Here is a 12,593-nt window from a genome sequence, read left to right as displayed (position 1 = left end):
CCACCATCCCTGTACGCCCGCCGTGCCCATTATGAGGGTTCCCACCATCCCTGTACGCCCGCCGTGCCCATTATGAGGGGTTCCCACCATCCCTGTACGCCCGCCGTGCCCATTATGAGGGGTTCCCACCATCCCTGTACACCTGCTGTGCCCATTATGAGGGTATGACGGAAGTCACATTGGGTAGGGGGCCCATGGAACACATCCCCCTTTGGAGAGGTGGGGAAACCCCTGTCTCAGCTCCCCATATCCCTCTTATGTGTAAGTCCCCCTGTGCCTGTTAGGGGTACAGGGGGATCTGTCCTAATATTAGGGGGGGGTTGTGGATTGTTTGGTGTCATGTGGTGCATCCCATTGTTCTATTGTGTGTCTGGCTTGGGAGCAAACTATTATGGGGTGTATGTGTTTGTGTATTGGCTTGGTTGGGGGTGTCTCCAGCAGCCCTCCCCCCTGATGGGACTGTCTGTTGGTGTGTCTCTTGTTACTAAATGTAGATTGCCCCGCCCTGTGTCATTATGCAGGGAGGGGGGATTGCCCCGCCCTGTGTCATTATGCAGGGAGGGGGGACTGCCCCGCCCTGTGTCATTATGCAGGGAGGGGGGACTGCCCCGCCCTGTGTCATTATGCAGGGGGGGGGATTGTCCTCTGAGTGTATATCTTGTATCTGTGTTCATACAAACTAGACTACCTCCTGGTTTACTTCAAGTCTGGTGTCGTCTAGTCCTGTATGGTCTCTGTGGTGTCAGTGGTCGGTGTTCGGACAGATTGGTGTCGTCTAGTCCTGTATGGTCAGCGGTGGTGTCAGTGGTCGGTGTTCGGACAGATTGGTGTCGTCTAGTCTTGTATGGTCTCTGTGGTGTCAGTGGTCGGTGTTCGGACAGATTGGTGTCGTCTAGTCTTGTATGGTCAGCGGTGGTGTCAGTGGTCGGTGTTCGGACAGATTGGTGTCGTCTAGTCCTGTATGGTCTCTGTGGTGTCAGTGGTCGGTGTTCGGACAGATTGGTGTCGTCTAGTCTTGTATGGTCTCTGTGGTGTCAGTGGTCGGTGTTCGGACAGATTGGTGTCGTCTAGTCCTGTATGGTCTCTGTGGTGTCAGTGGTCGGTGATCGGACAGATTGGTGTCGTCTAGTCCTGTATGGTCAGCGGTGGTGTCAGTGGTCGGTGTTCGGACAGATTGGTGTCGTCTAGTCTTGTATGGTCTCTGTGGTGTCAGTGGTCGGTGTTCGGACAGATTGGTGTCGTCTCATCTTGTATGGTCTCTGTGGTGTCAGTGGTCGGTGTTCGGACAGATTGGTGTCGTCTAGTCCTGTATGGTCTCTGTGGTGTCAGTGGTCGGTGTTCGGACAGATTGGTGTCGTCTAGTCTTGTATGGTCTCTGTGGTGTCAGTGGTCGGTGTTCGGACAGATTGGTGTCGTCTAGTCTTGTATGGTCTCTGTGGTGTCAGTGGTCGGTGTTCGGACAGATTGGTGTCGTCTAGTCTTGTATGGTCTCTGTGGTGTCAGTGGTCGGTGTTCGGACAGATTGGTGTCGTCTAGTCTTGTATGGTCTCTGTGGTGTCAGTGGTCGGTGTTCGGACAGATTGGTGTCGTCTCATCTTGTATGGTCTCTGTGGTGTCAGTGGTCGGTGTTCGGACAGATTGGTGTCGTCTAGTCTTGTATGGTCTCTGTGGTGTCAGTGGTCGGTGTTCGGACAGATTGGTGTCGTCTAGTCTTGTATGGTCTCTGTGGTGTCAGTGGTCGGTGTTCGGACAGATTGGTGTCATCTAGTCTTGTATGGTCTCTGTGGTGTCAGTGGTCGGTGTTCGGACAGATTGGTGTCGTCTAGTCCTGTATGGTCTCTGTGGTGTCAGTGGTCGGTGTTCAGACAGATTGGTGTCGTCTAGTCCTGTATGGTCTCTGTGGTGTCAGTGGTCGGTGTTCGGACAGACTGGTGTCGTCTAGTCCTGTATGGTCTCTGTGGTGTCAGTGGTCGGTGTTCGGACAGACTGGTGTCGTCTAGTCCTGTATGGTCGGCGGTGGTGTCAGTGGTCGGTGTTCGGACAGATTGGTGTCGTCTAGTCTTGTATGGTCAGCGGTGGTGTCAGTGGTTGGTGTTCGGACAGATTGGTGTCGTCTAGTCCTGTATGGTCTCTGTGGTGTCAGTGGTCGGTGTTCGGACAGATTGGTGTCGTCTAGTCTTGTATGGTCTCTGTGGTGTCAGTGGTCAGTGATCGGACAGATTGGTGTCGTCTAGTCCTGTATGGTCTCTGTGGTGTCAGTGGTCGGTGTTCGGACAGATTGGTGTCGTCTAGTCTTGTATGGTCAGCGGTGGTGTCAGTGGTCGGTGTTCGGACAGATTGGTGTCGTCTAGTCCTGTATGGTCAGCGGTGGTGTCAGTGGTCGGTGATCGGACAGATTGGTGTCGTCTAGTCTTGTATGGTCTCTGTGGTGTCAGTGGTCGGTGTTCGGACAGATTGGTGTCGTCTAGTCCTGTATGGTCTCTGTGGTGTCAGTGGTCGGTGTTCGGACAGATTGGTGTCGTCTAGTCCTGTATGGTCTCTGTGGTGTCAGTGGTCGGTGATCGGACAGATTGGTGTCGTCTAGTCTTGTATGGTCTCTGTGGTGTCAGTGGTCGGTGTTCGGACAGATTGGTGTCGTCTCATCTTGTATGGTCTCTGTGGTGTCAGTGGTCGGTGTTCGGACAGATTGGTGTCGTCTAGTCCTGTATGGTCTCTGTGGTGTCAGTGGTCGGTGTTCGGACAGATTGGTGTCGTCTAGTCTTGTATGGTCTCTGTGGTGTCAGTGGTCGGTGTTCGGACAGATTGGTGTCGTCTAGTCTTGTATGGTCAGCGGTGGTGTCAGTGGTCGGTGTTCGGACAGATTGGTGTCATCTAGTCTTGTATGGTCTCTGTGGTGTCAGTGGTCGGTGTTCGGACAGATTGGTGTCGTCTAGTCCTGTATGGTCTCTGTGGTGTCAGTGGTCGGTGTTCAGACAGATTGGTGTCGTCTAGTCCTGTATGGTCTCTGTGGTGTCAGTGGTCGGTGTTCGGACAGATTGGTGTCGTCTAGTCCTGTATGGTCTCTGTGGTGTCAGTGGTCGGTGTTCGGACAGACTGGTGTCGTCTAGTCCTGTATGGTCTCTGTGGTGTCAGTGGTCGGTGTTCGGACAGATTGGTGTCGTCTAGTCTTGTATGGTCAGCGGTGGTGTCAGTGGTCGGTGTTCGGACAGATTGGTGTCGTCTAGTCCTGTATGGTCAGCGGTGGTGTCAGTGGTCGGTGATCGGACAGATTGGTGTCGTCTAGTCTTGTATGGTCTCTGTGGTGTCAGTGGTCGGTGTTCGGACAGATTGGTGTCGTCTAGTCCTGTATGGTCTCTGTGGTGTCAGTGGTCGGTGTTCGGACAGATTGGTGTCGTCTAGTCCTGTATGGTCTCTGTGGTGTCAGTGGTCGGTGATCGGACAGATTGGTGTCGTCTAGTCTTGTATGGTCTCTGTGGTGTCAGTGGTCGGTGTTCGGACAGATTGGTGTCGTCTCATCTTGTATGGTCTCTGTGGTGTCAGTGGTCGGTGTTCGGACAGATTGGTGTCGTCTAGTCCTGTATGGTCTCTGTGGTGTCAGTGGTCGGTGTTCGGACAGATTGGTGTCGTCTAGTCTTGTATGGTCTCTGTGGTGTCAGTGGTCGGTGTTCGGACAGATTGGTGTCGTCTAGTCTTGTATGGTCAGCGGTGGTGTCAGTGGTCGGTGTTCGGACAGATTGGTGTCATCTAGTCTTGTATGGTCTCTGTGGTGTCAGTGGTCGGTGTTCGGACAGATTGGTGTCGTCTAGTCCTGTATGGTCTCTGTGGTGTCAGTGGTCGGTGTTCAGACAGATTGGTGTCGTCTAGTCCTGTATGGTCTCTGTGGTGTCAGTGGTCGGTGTTCGGACAGATTGGTGTCGTCTAGTCCTGTATGGTCTCTGTGGTGTCAGTGGTCGGTGTTCGGACAGACTGGTGTCGTCTAGTCCTGTATGGTCGGCGGTGGTGTCAGTGGTCGGTGTTCGGACAGATTGGTGTCGTCTAGTCTTGTATGGTCAGCGGTGGTGTCAGTGGTCGGTGTTCAGACATATTGGTGTCGTCTAGTCTTGTATGGTCTCTGTGGTGTCAGTGGTCGGTGTTCGGACAGATTGGTGTCGTCTAGTCTTGTATGGTCAGCGGTGGTGTCAGTGGTCGGTGTTCGGACAGATTGGTGTCGTCTAGTCTTGTATGGTCAGCGGTGGTGTCAGTGGTCGGTGTTCGGACAGATTGGTGTCGTCTAGTCCTGTATGGTCTCTGTGGTGTCAGTGGTCGGTGTTCGGACAGATTGGTGTCGTCTAGTCTTGTATGGTCTCTGTGGTGTCAGTGGTCAGTGATCGGACAGATTGGTGTCGTCTAGTCCTGTATGGTCTCTGTGGTGTCAGTGGTCGGTGTTCGGACAGATTGGTGTCGTCTAGTCTTGTATGGTCAGCGGTGGTGTCAGTGGTCGGTGTTCGGACAGATTGGTGTCGTCTAGTCCTGTATGGTCTCTGTGGTGTCAGTGGTCGGTGTTCGGACAGATTGGTGTCGTCTAGTCTTGTATGGTCAGCGGTGGTGTCAGTGGTCGGTGTTCGGACAGATTGGTGTCGTCTAGTCTTGTATGGTCAGCGGTGGTGTCAGTGGTCGGTGTTCGGACAGATTGGTGTCGTCTAGTCCTGTATGGTCTCTGTGGTGTCAGTGGTCGGTGTTCGGACAGATTGGTGTCGTCTAGTCTTGTATGGTCTCTGTGGTGTCAGTGGTCAGTGATCGGACAGATTGGTGTCGTCTAGTCCTGTATGGTCTCTGTGGTGTCAGTGGTCGGTGTTCGGACAGATTGGTGTCGTCTAGTCTTGTATGGTCAGCGGTGGTGTCAGTGGTCGGTGTTCGGACAGATTGGTGTCGTCTAGTCCTGTATGGTCAGCGGTGGTGTCAGTGGTCGGTGATCGGACAGATTGGTGTCGTCTAGTCTTGTATGGTCTCTGTGGTGTCAGTGGTCGGTGTTCGGACAGATTGGTGTCGTCTAGTCTTGTATGGTCTCTGTGGTGTCAGTGGTCGGTGTTCGGACAGATTGGTGTCGTCTAGTCCTGTATGGTCTCTGTGGTGTCAGTGGTCGGTGTTCGGACAGATTGGTGTCGTCCAGTCTTGTATGGTCAGCGGTGGTGTCAGTGGTCGGTGTTCGGATGGAAGTACTCAGCGCAGTCGGGGTCGGTTCCGTTACAGTGCTCACCAGTGTAGTCAGGTCTCCTCCATCATCACTGCCATGGTCCAGTAGGTGGCACTTTGTCCTCAGATCTGGGATCCCTCCAGCCGCTCTCCTGTGTCACCAGAGCTAAGCCTGGACTTCACTGAGGGGGGCGCTGTCTACGAGGAGCATCACCTATATATATTCGGGTCTGCTGCTATACAGCCACGTCCTACCCTGACCGGGTCACAGAGGCACTACTCTGCGGTGTATGCACGCTCTGTGCCGTCCTGACCCTGCTCTGTATTACTCTGCGGTGTATGCACGCTCTGTGCCGTCCTGACCCTGCTCTGTATTACTCTGCGGTGTATGCTCGCTCTGTGCCGTCCTGACCCCGCTCTGTATTACTCTGCGGTGTATGCTCGCTCTGTGCCGTCCTGACCCTGCTCTGTATTACTCTGCGGTGTATGCGCGCTCTGTGCCGTCCTGACCCTGCTCTGTATTACTCTGCGGTGTATGCACGCTCTGTGCCGTCCTGACCCTGCTCTGTATTACTCTGCGGCGTATGCACGCTCTGTGCCGTCCTGACCCTGCTCTGTATTACTCTGCGGCGTATGCTCGCTCTGTGCCGTCCTGACCCTGCTCTGTATTACTCTGCGGTGTATGCGCGCTCTGTGCCGTCCTGACCCCGCTCTGTATTACTCTGCGGCGTATGCTTGCTCTGTGCCGTCCTGACCCCGCTCTGTGTTACTCTGCGGTGTATGTTCGCTCTGTGCTGTCCTGACCCTGCTCTGTATTACTCTGCGGTGTATGCTCGCTCTGTGCCGTCCTGACCCTGCTCTGTATTACTCTGTGGTGTATGCACGCTCTGTGCCGTCCTGACCCTGCTCTGTATTGCTCTGTGGTGTATGCTCGCTCTGTGCCGTCCTGACCCTGCTCTGTATTACTCTGCGGTGTATGTTCGCTCTGTACCGTCCTGACCCTGCTCTGTATTACTCTGCGGTGTATGCTCGCTCTGTGCCGTCCTGACCCTGCTCTGTGTTACTCTGCGGTGTATGCTCGCTCTGTGCCGTCCTGACCCCGCTCTGTGTTACTCTGCGGTGTATGCGCGCTCTGTGCCGTCCTGACCCCGCTCTGTATTACTCTGCGGTGTATGCACGCTCTGTGCCGTCCTGACCCTGCTCTGTATTACTCTGCGGCGTATGCTCGCTCTGTGCCGTCCTGACCCCGCTCTGTATTACTCTGCGGTGTATGCTCGCTCTGTGCCGTCCTGACCCCGCTCTGTATTACTCTGCGGTGTATGCGCGCTCTGTGCCGTCCTGACCCTGCTCTGTATTACTCTGCGGTGTATGCGCGCTCTGTGCCGTCCTGACCCTGCTCTGTATTACTCTGCGGTGTATGCTCGCTCTGTGCCGTCCTGACCCCGCTCTGTATTACTCTGCGGTGTATGCGCGCTCTGTGCCGTCCTGACCCTGCTCTGTATTACTCTGCGGTGTATGTTCGCTCTGTGCCGTCCTGACCCTGACTTGTATGATTGATGTAACAAGCAGTAGGTTGCGGCCCCCTTCTGTCCAATGACGGTCATGTGACATGGTTGAGGGCGGGAAGGTGTGTGGTGATTGGACGGGGTGGGAATGGCGCGGTGTGTAATGTATGCGGAGGGTCTGATCTCTGGCGGTAATCACAAGGCGGCAGAGAAATGCTGAGGCGGCAAGATGGCTGGAAGTGGTTTTATGTCTCATTAATTCCTCTAATATTCCCAATAAGTGTGTGTGAGTGCAGATAATGCCGTAATCACTCACATCTCCCGTCCAATCAGAGCCGCTCATCCGTGCCGCCATCTCCGCCGTTACCGCTATCGCTGCCATCTCTGCCATCCCGCCATCTCCGCCATCACCGCTATCCCGCCATCTCCGCCATTGCCGCCATTACTGCTATCATCGCCATCCCGCCATCTCCACCATTGCCACCATTCCCTTTGCCGCCATCTCCGCCATCCCCACCATCTCCGCCATCGCTGCCATCTCCGCCATCCCACCATCTCCGCCATCGCCGCTATCCCGCCATCGCCGCCATCTCCTCCATCTCCGCCATCCCGCCATCTCCGCCATTGCCGCCATTATTGCTATCATCGCCATTGCCACCATTCCCTTTGCCGCCATCTCTGCCATCCCCGCCATCCCGCCATTACTGCTATCATCGCCATCCCGCCATCTCCACCATTGCCACCATCACTGCCATCTCCGCCATTGCCACCATTCCCTTTGCCGCCATCTCCGCCATCCCACCATCTCCGCCATCGCCGTTATCCCGCCATCTCCGCCATTGCCACCATTCCCTTTGCCGCCATCTCCGCAATCTCTGCCATCCCGACCATCTCCACCATCTCCACCATCCTCGCCATCGCCGCCATTGCCACCATCACCGCTATCCCACCATCTCCACCATCTCCACCATCCTCGCCATCGCCGCCATTGCCACCATTGCTGCTATCCCCGCCATCACCGCTGTCCCACCATCCCCTTTGCCACCATCGCCGTCTCCATCCGTTTACATTTTAATGTTGACAATGAAATGGAAATCAGTTTGTGATTCTTATAAACCTGAAATGAGGAATGCCCCCCCCTCCCCCCTCCCCCCCATACACTGGACAGCCAATCACATGTCAGGGGCCCCTGAAGGACAGGCGATAATTGGGGTCACTTGCAGAAGGGCCCACATTGCCGGTACCAATCAGTCACAGCCAATCATATTATATCGTTCCGTATGTCTTCAGTTTAGCTGTCCCGTATTTCCAGATCAGTGGATTCAGCCTCCTGCCTGCCGAGATAAAACTCCTCCGACATCCTTCCTCCTGCCGGTGACTTCACTAAGGACAGACAGACGGCGCCCCCTGCAGGGACATAGAGCTTAGAAAAGGAGGAGAACTCTGCTGACTTCCATCATCCAATCACGTTCAATGTTCCTAAATGTAAAATAATGCACCTCCGGAAACAGAACCCTGAGAGAGCAACATTGGGTCCCCGGCAGGAGGAAGGAGGTCCTGATTCCTCTATATAGATCTATCACTAGAGGGGTCACCGGCAGGAGGAAGGAGGTCCTGATTCCTCTATATAGATCTATATATCACTAGAGGGGTCACCGGCAGGAGGAAGGAGGTCCCGATTCCTCTATATAGATCTATCACTAGAGGGGTCACCGGCAGGAGGAAGGAGGTCCTGATTCCTCTATATAGATCTATCACTAGAGGGGTCAACGGCAGGAGGAAGGAGGTCCTGATTCCTCTATATAGATCCTATCACTAGAGGAGTCACCGGCAGGAGGAAGGAGGTCCTGATTCCTCTATATAGATCCTATCACTAGAGGGGTCACCGGCAGGAGGAAGGAGGTCCTGATTCCTCTATATAGATCTATATATCACTAGAGGGGTCACCGGCAGGAAGAAGGAGGTCCCGATTCCTCTATATAGATCTATCACTAGAGGGGTCAACGGCAGGAGGAAGGAGGTCCCGATTCCTCTATATAGATCCTATCACTAGAGGGGTCACCGGCAGGAGGAAGGAGGTCCTGATTCCTCTATATAGATCTATCACTAGAGGGGTCACCGGCAGGAGGAAGGAGGTCCCGATTCCTCTATATAGATCCTATCACTAGAGGGGTCACCGGCAGGAGGAAGGAGGTCCCGATTCCTCTATATAGATCCTATCACTAGAGGGGTCACCGGCAGGAGGAAGGAGGTCCTGATTCCTCTATATAGATCACTAGAGGGGTCACCGGCAGGAGGAAGGAGGTCCCGATTCCTCTATATAGATCCTATCACTAGAGGGGTCACCGGCAGGAGGAAGGAGGTCCCGATTCCTCTATATAGATCCTATCACTAGAGGGGTCACCGGCAGGAGGAAGGAGGTCCCGATTCCTCTATATAGATCCTATCACTAGAGGGGTCACCGGCAGGAGGAAGGAGGTCCCGATTCCTCTATATAGATCCTATCACTAGAGGGGTCACCGGCAGGAGGAAGGAGGTCCCGATTCCTCTATATAGATCTATCACTAGAGGGGTCACCGGCAGGAGGAAGGAGGTCCCGATTCCTCTATATAGATCCTATCACTAGAGGGGTCACCGGCAGGAGGAAGGAGGTCCCGATTCCTCTATATAGATCCTATCACTAGAGGGGTCACCGGCAGGAGGAAGGAGGTCCCGATTCCTCTATACAGATCCTATCACTAGAGGGGTCACCGGCAGGAGGAAGGAGGTCCCGATTCCTCTGTATAGATCCTATCACTAGAGGGGTCACCGGCAGGAGGAAGGAGGTCCCGATTCCTCTATATAGATCCTATCACTAGAGGGGTCACCGGCAGGAGGAAGGAGGTCCCGATTCCTCTATATAGATCCTATCACTAGAGGGGTCACCGGCAGGAGGAAGGAGGTCCCGATTCCTCTATATAGATCCTATCACTAGAGGGGTCACCGGCAGGAGGAAGGAGGTCCCGATTCCTCTATATAGATCCTATCACTAGAGGGGTCACCGGCAGGAGGAAGGAGGTCCCGATTCCTCTATATAGATCCTATCACTAGAGGGGTCACCGGCAGGAGGAAGGAGGTCCCGATTCCTCTATATAGATCTATCACTAGAGGGGTCACCGGCAGGAGGAAGGAGGTCCTGATTCCTCTATGTAGATCCTATCACTAGAGGGATCACCGGCAGGAGGAAGGAGGTCCCGATTCCTCTATATAGATCCTATCACTAGAGGGGTCACCGGCAGGAGGAAGGAGGTCCCGATTCCTCAATATAGATCCTATCACTAGAGGGGTCACCGGCAGGAGGAAGGAGGTCCCGATTCTTCTATATAGATCTATCACTAGAGGGGTCACCGGCAGGAGGAAGGAGGTCCTGATTCCTCTATATAGATCTATCACTAGAGGGGTCACCGGCAGGAGGAAGGAGGTCCTGATTCCTCTATATAGATCTATCACTAGAGGGGTCACCGGCGGGAGGAAGGAGGTCCCGATTCTTCTATATAGATCTATCACTAGAGGGGTCACCGGCAGGAGGAAGGAGGTCCTGATTCCTCTATATAGATCTATCACTAGAGGGGTCACCGGCAGGAGGAAGGAGGTCCTGATTCCTCTATATAGATCTATCACTAGAGGGGTCACCAGCAGGAGGAAGGAGGTCCCGATTCCTCTATATAGATCCTATCACTAGAGGGGTCACCGGCGGGAGGAAGGAGGTCCTGATTCCTCTATATAGATCCTATCACTAGAGGGGTCACCGGCGGGAGGAAGGAGGTCCTGATTCCTCTATATAGATCCTATCACTAGAGGGGTCACCGGCAGGAGGAAGGAGGTCCCGATTCCTCTATATAGATCCTATCACTAGAGGGGTCACTGGTGGGAGGAAGGAGGTCCTGATTCCTCTATATAGATCTATCACTAGAGGGGTCACCGGCAGGAGGAAGGAGGTCCTGATTCCTCTATATAGATCTATCACTAGAGGGGTCACCGGCGGGAGGAAGGAGGTCCCGATTCCTCTATATAGATCCTATCACTAGAGGGGTCACCGGCAGGAGGAAGGAGGTCCCGATTCCTCTATATAGATCCTATCACTAGAGGGGTCCCTGGTGGGAGGAAGGAGGTCCTGATTCCTCTATACAGACCTTTAGTTGGACCTCATTTATGTGTGCAGTTCTGGAGTCTAGAGATGGGAACACAAATGGTGGAAGGTCTGGGGGGCGGTAAAACGTATCAGGAGACTTCAGGAACCGCCCATGTCCAGCCTGGAGGAGAGAATGGAAGGAGGACACATGACTGGAACCTTTACATACATGAAGGGGGTGAAGACGGTTCTGGAGGATTTGCACCCGAGGACGGGACCTCCCACTGACTGGAGGAAACTCAGAACTCCTCCCAGAAAGTATTATTGTACTGAAGGAGTAGTAGATGCCGGGAACAATCGCCCAGCAGAGGGAGGCGGGAGCAGTAAATGGCCTCAGACTTGTGGGACAAACATCCATCTGTACTCCGACAACGAGTAAAACCAGAAAAAAAAACAAAATCGATCAGAAAACAAGTGATCCAGACTCTGTGGACTCGGGGGATTCGGGGGACTCGATGGACTCGGTGGATTCGGGGGACTTGATGGATTCGGGGGACTCGATGGATTTGGTGGATTCGGGGGACTCAGTGGATTCGGTGGACTCGGTGGACTCGGTGGACTCGATGGATTCGGGGGACTCGATGGATTCGATGGATTTGATGGACTCGGGGGACTCGATGGATTCGATGGATTCGGTGGACTCGATGGATTCGGTGGACTCGATGGATTTGGTGGATTCGATGGACTCGGTGGACTCGATGGATTCGATGGACTCGATGGACTCGGTGGATTCGGTGGACTCGATGGACTCGGTGGACTCGGTGGACTCGATGGATTCGATGGACTCGGTGGATTCGGTGGACTCGATGGACTCGGTGGACTCGGTGGACTCGATGGATTCGATGGACTCGATGGATTCGATGGACTCGATGGACTCGGTGGATTCGGTGGACTCGGTGGACTCGGTGGACTCGGTGGACTCGGGGGATTCGGTGGACTCGATGGATTCGGTGGACTCGGTGGATTCGGTGGACTCGGTGGATTCGATGGACTCGGTGGATTCGGTGGATTCGGTGGACTCGGTGGATTCGGTGGACTCGGTGGATTCGGTGGGCTCGGTGGACTCGATGGATTCGATGGACTCGATGGATTCGATGGACTCGGTGGACTCGATGGATTCGATGGACTCGATGGATTCGATGGATTCGGTGGACTCGGTGGACTCGATGGACTCGGTGGACTCGGGGGACTCGATGGACTCGGTGGATTCGGTGGATTCGGTGGATTCGATGGATTCGGTGGATTCGATGGACTCGGGGGACTCGATGGATTCGGTGGATTCGTTGGATTCGATGGACTCGATGGACTCGGGGGACTCGATGGATTCAGTGGACTCGGTGGATTCGGTGGATTCGATGGATTCGGTGGATTCGATGGACTCGGGGGACTCGATGGATTCGGTGGATTCGATGGATTCGATGGACTCGATGGACTCGATGGACTCGATGGACTCGATGGATTCGATGGATTCGATGGACTCGGTGGACTCGGTGGACTCGGTGGACTCGGTGGATTCGGTGGATTCGATGGATTCGATGGACTCGATGGACTCGATGGACTCGATGGATTCGATGGACTCGGTGGACTCGGTGGACTCGGGAGATTCGGTGGATTCGGTGGATTCGGTGGATTCGATGGACTCGATGGATTCGGGGGACCTCGTGGTGTTTTCCTGATGTCACTTTTCCATGTGCAGCAGAACTGAGCGCTCTTCTTTCCCGGCACCTGATTGGGTGTTCTGTGCC

This window comes from Staurois parvus, unplaced genomic scaffold (assembly GCF_062004578.1).
Source record: "Staurois parvus isolate SC_StPar_1 unplaced genomic scaffold, SC_StPar_1.0 ptg003777l, whole genome shotgun sequence".
Lineage (NCBI taxonomy): Eukaryota > Metazoa > Chordata > Amphibia > Anura > Ranidae > Staurois > Staurois parvus.
The sequence above is the reverse complement of the archived record's forward strand: the minus strand, read 5'-3'. Positions refer to the sequence as shown.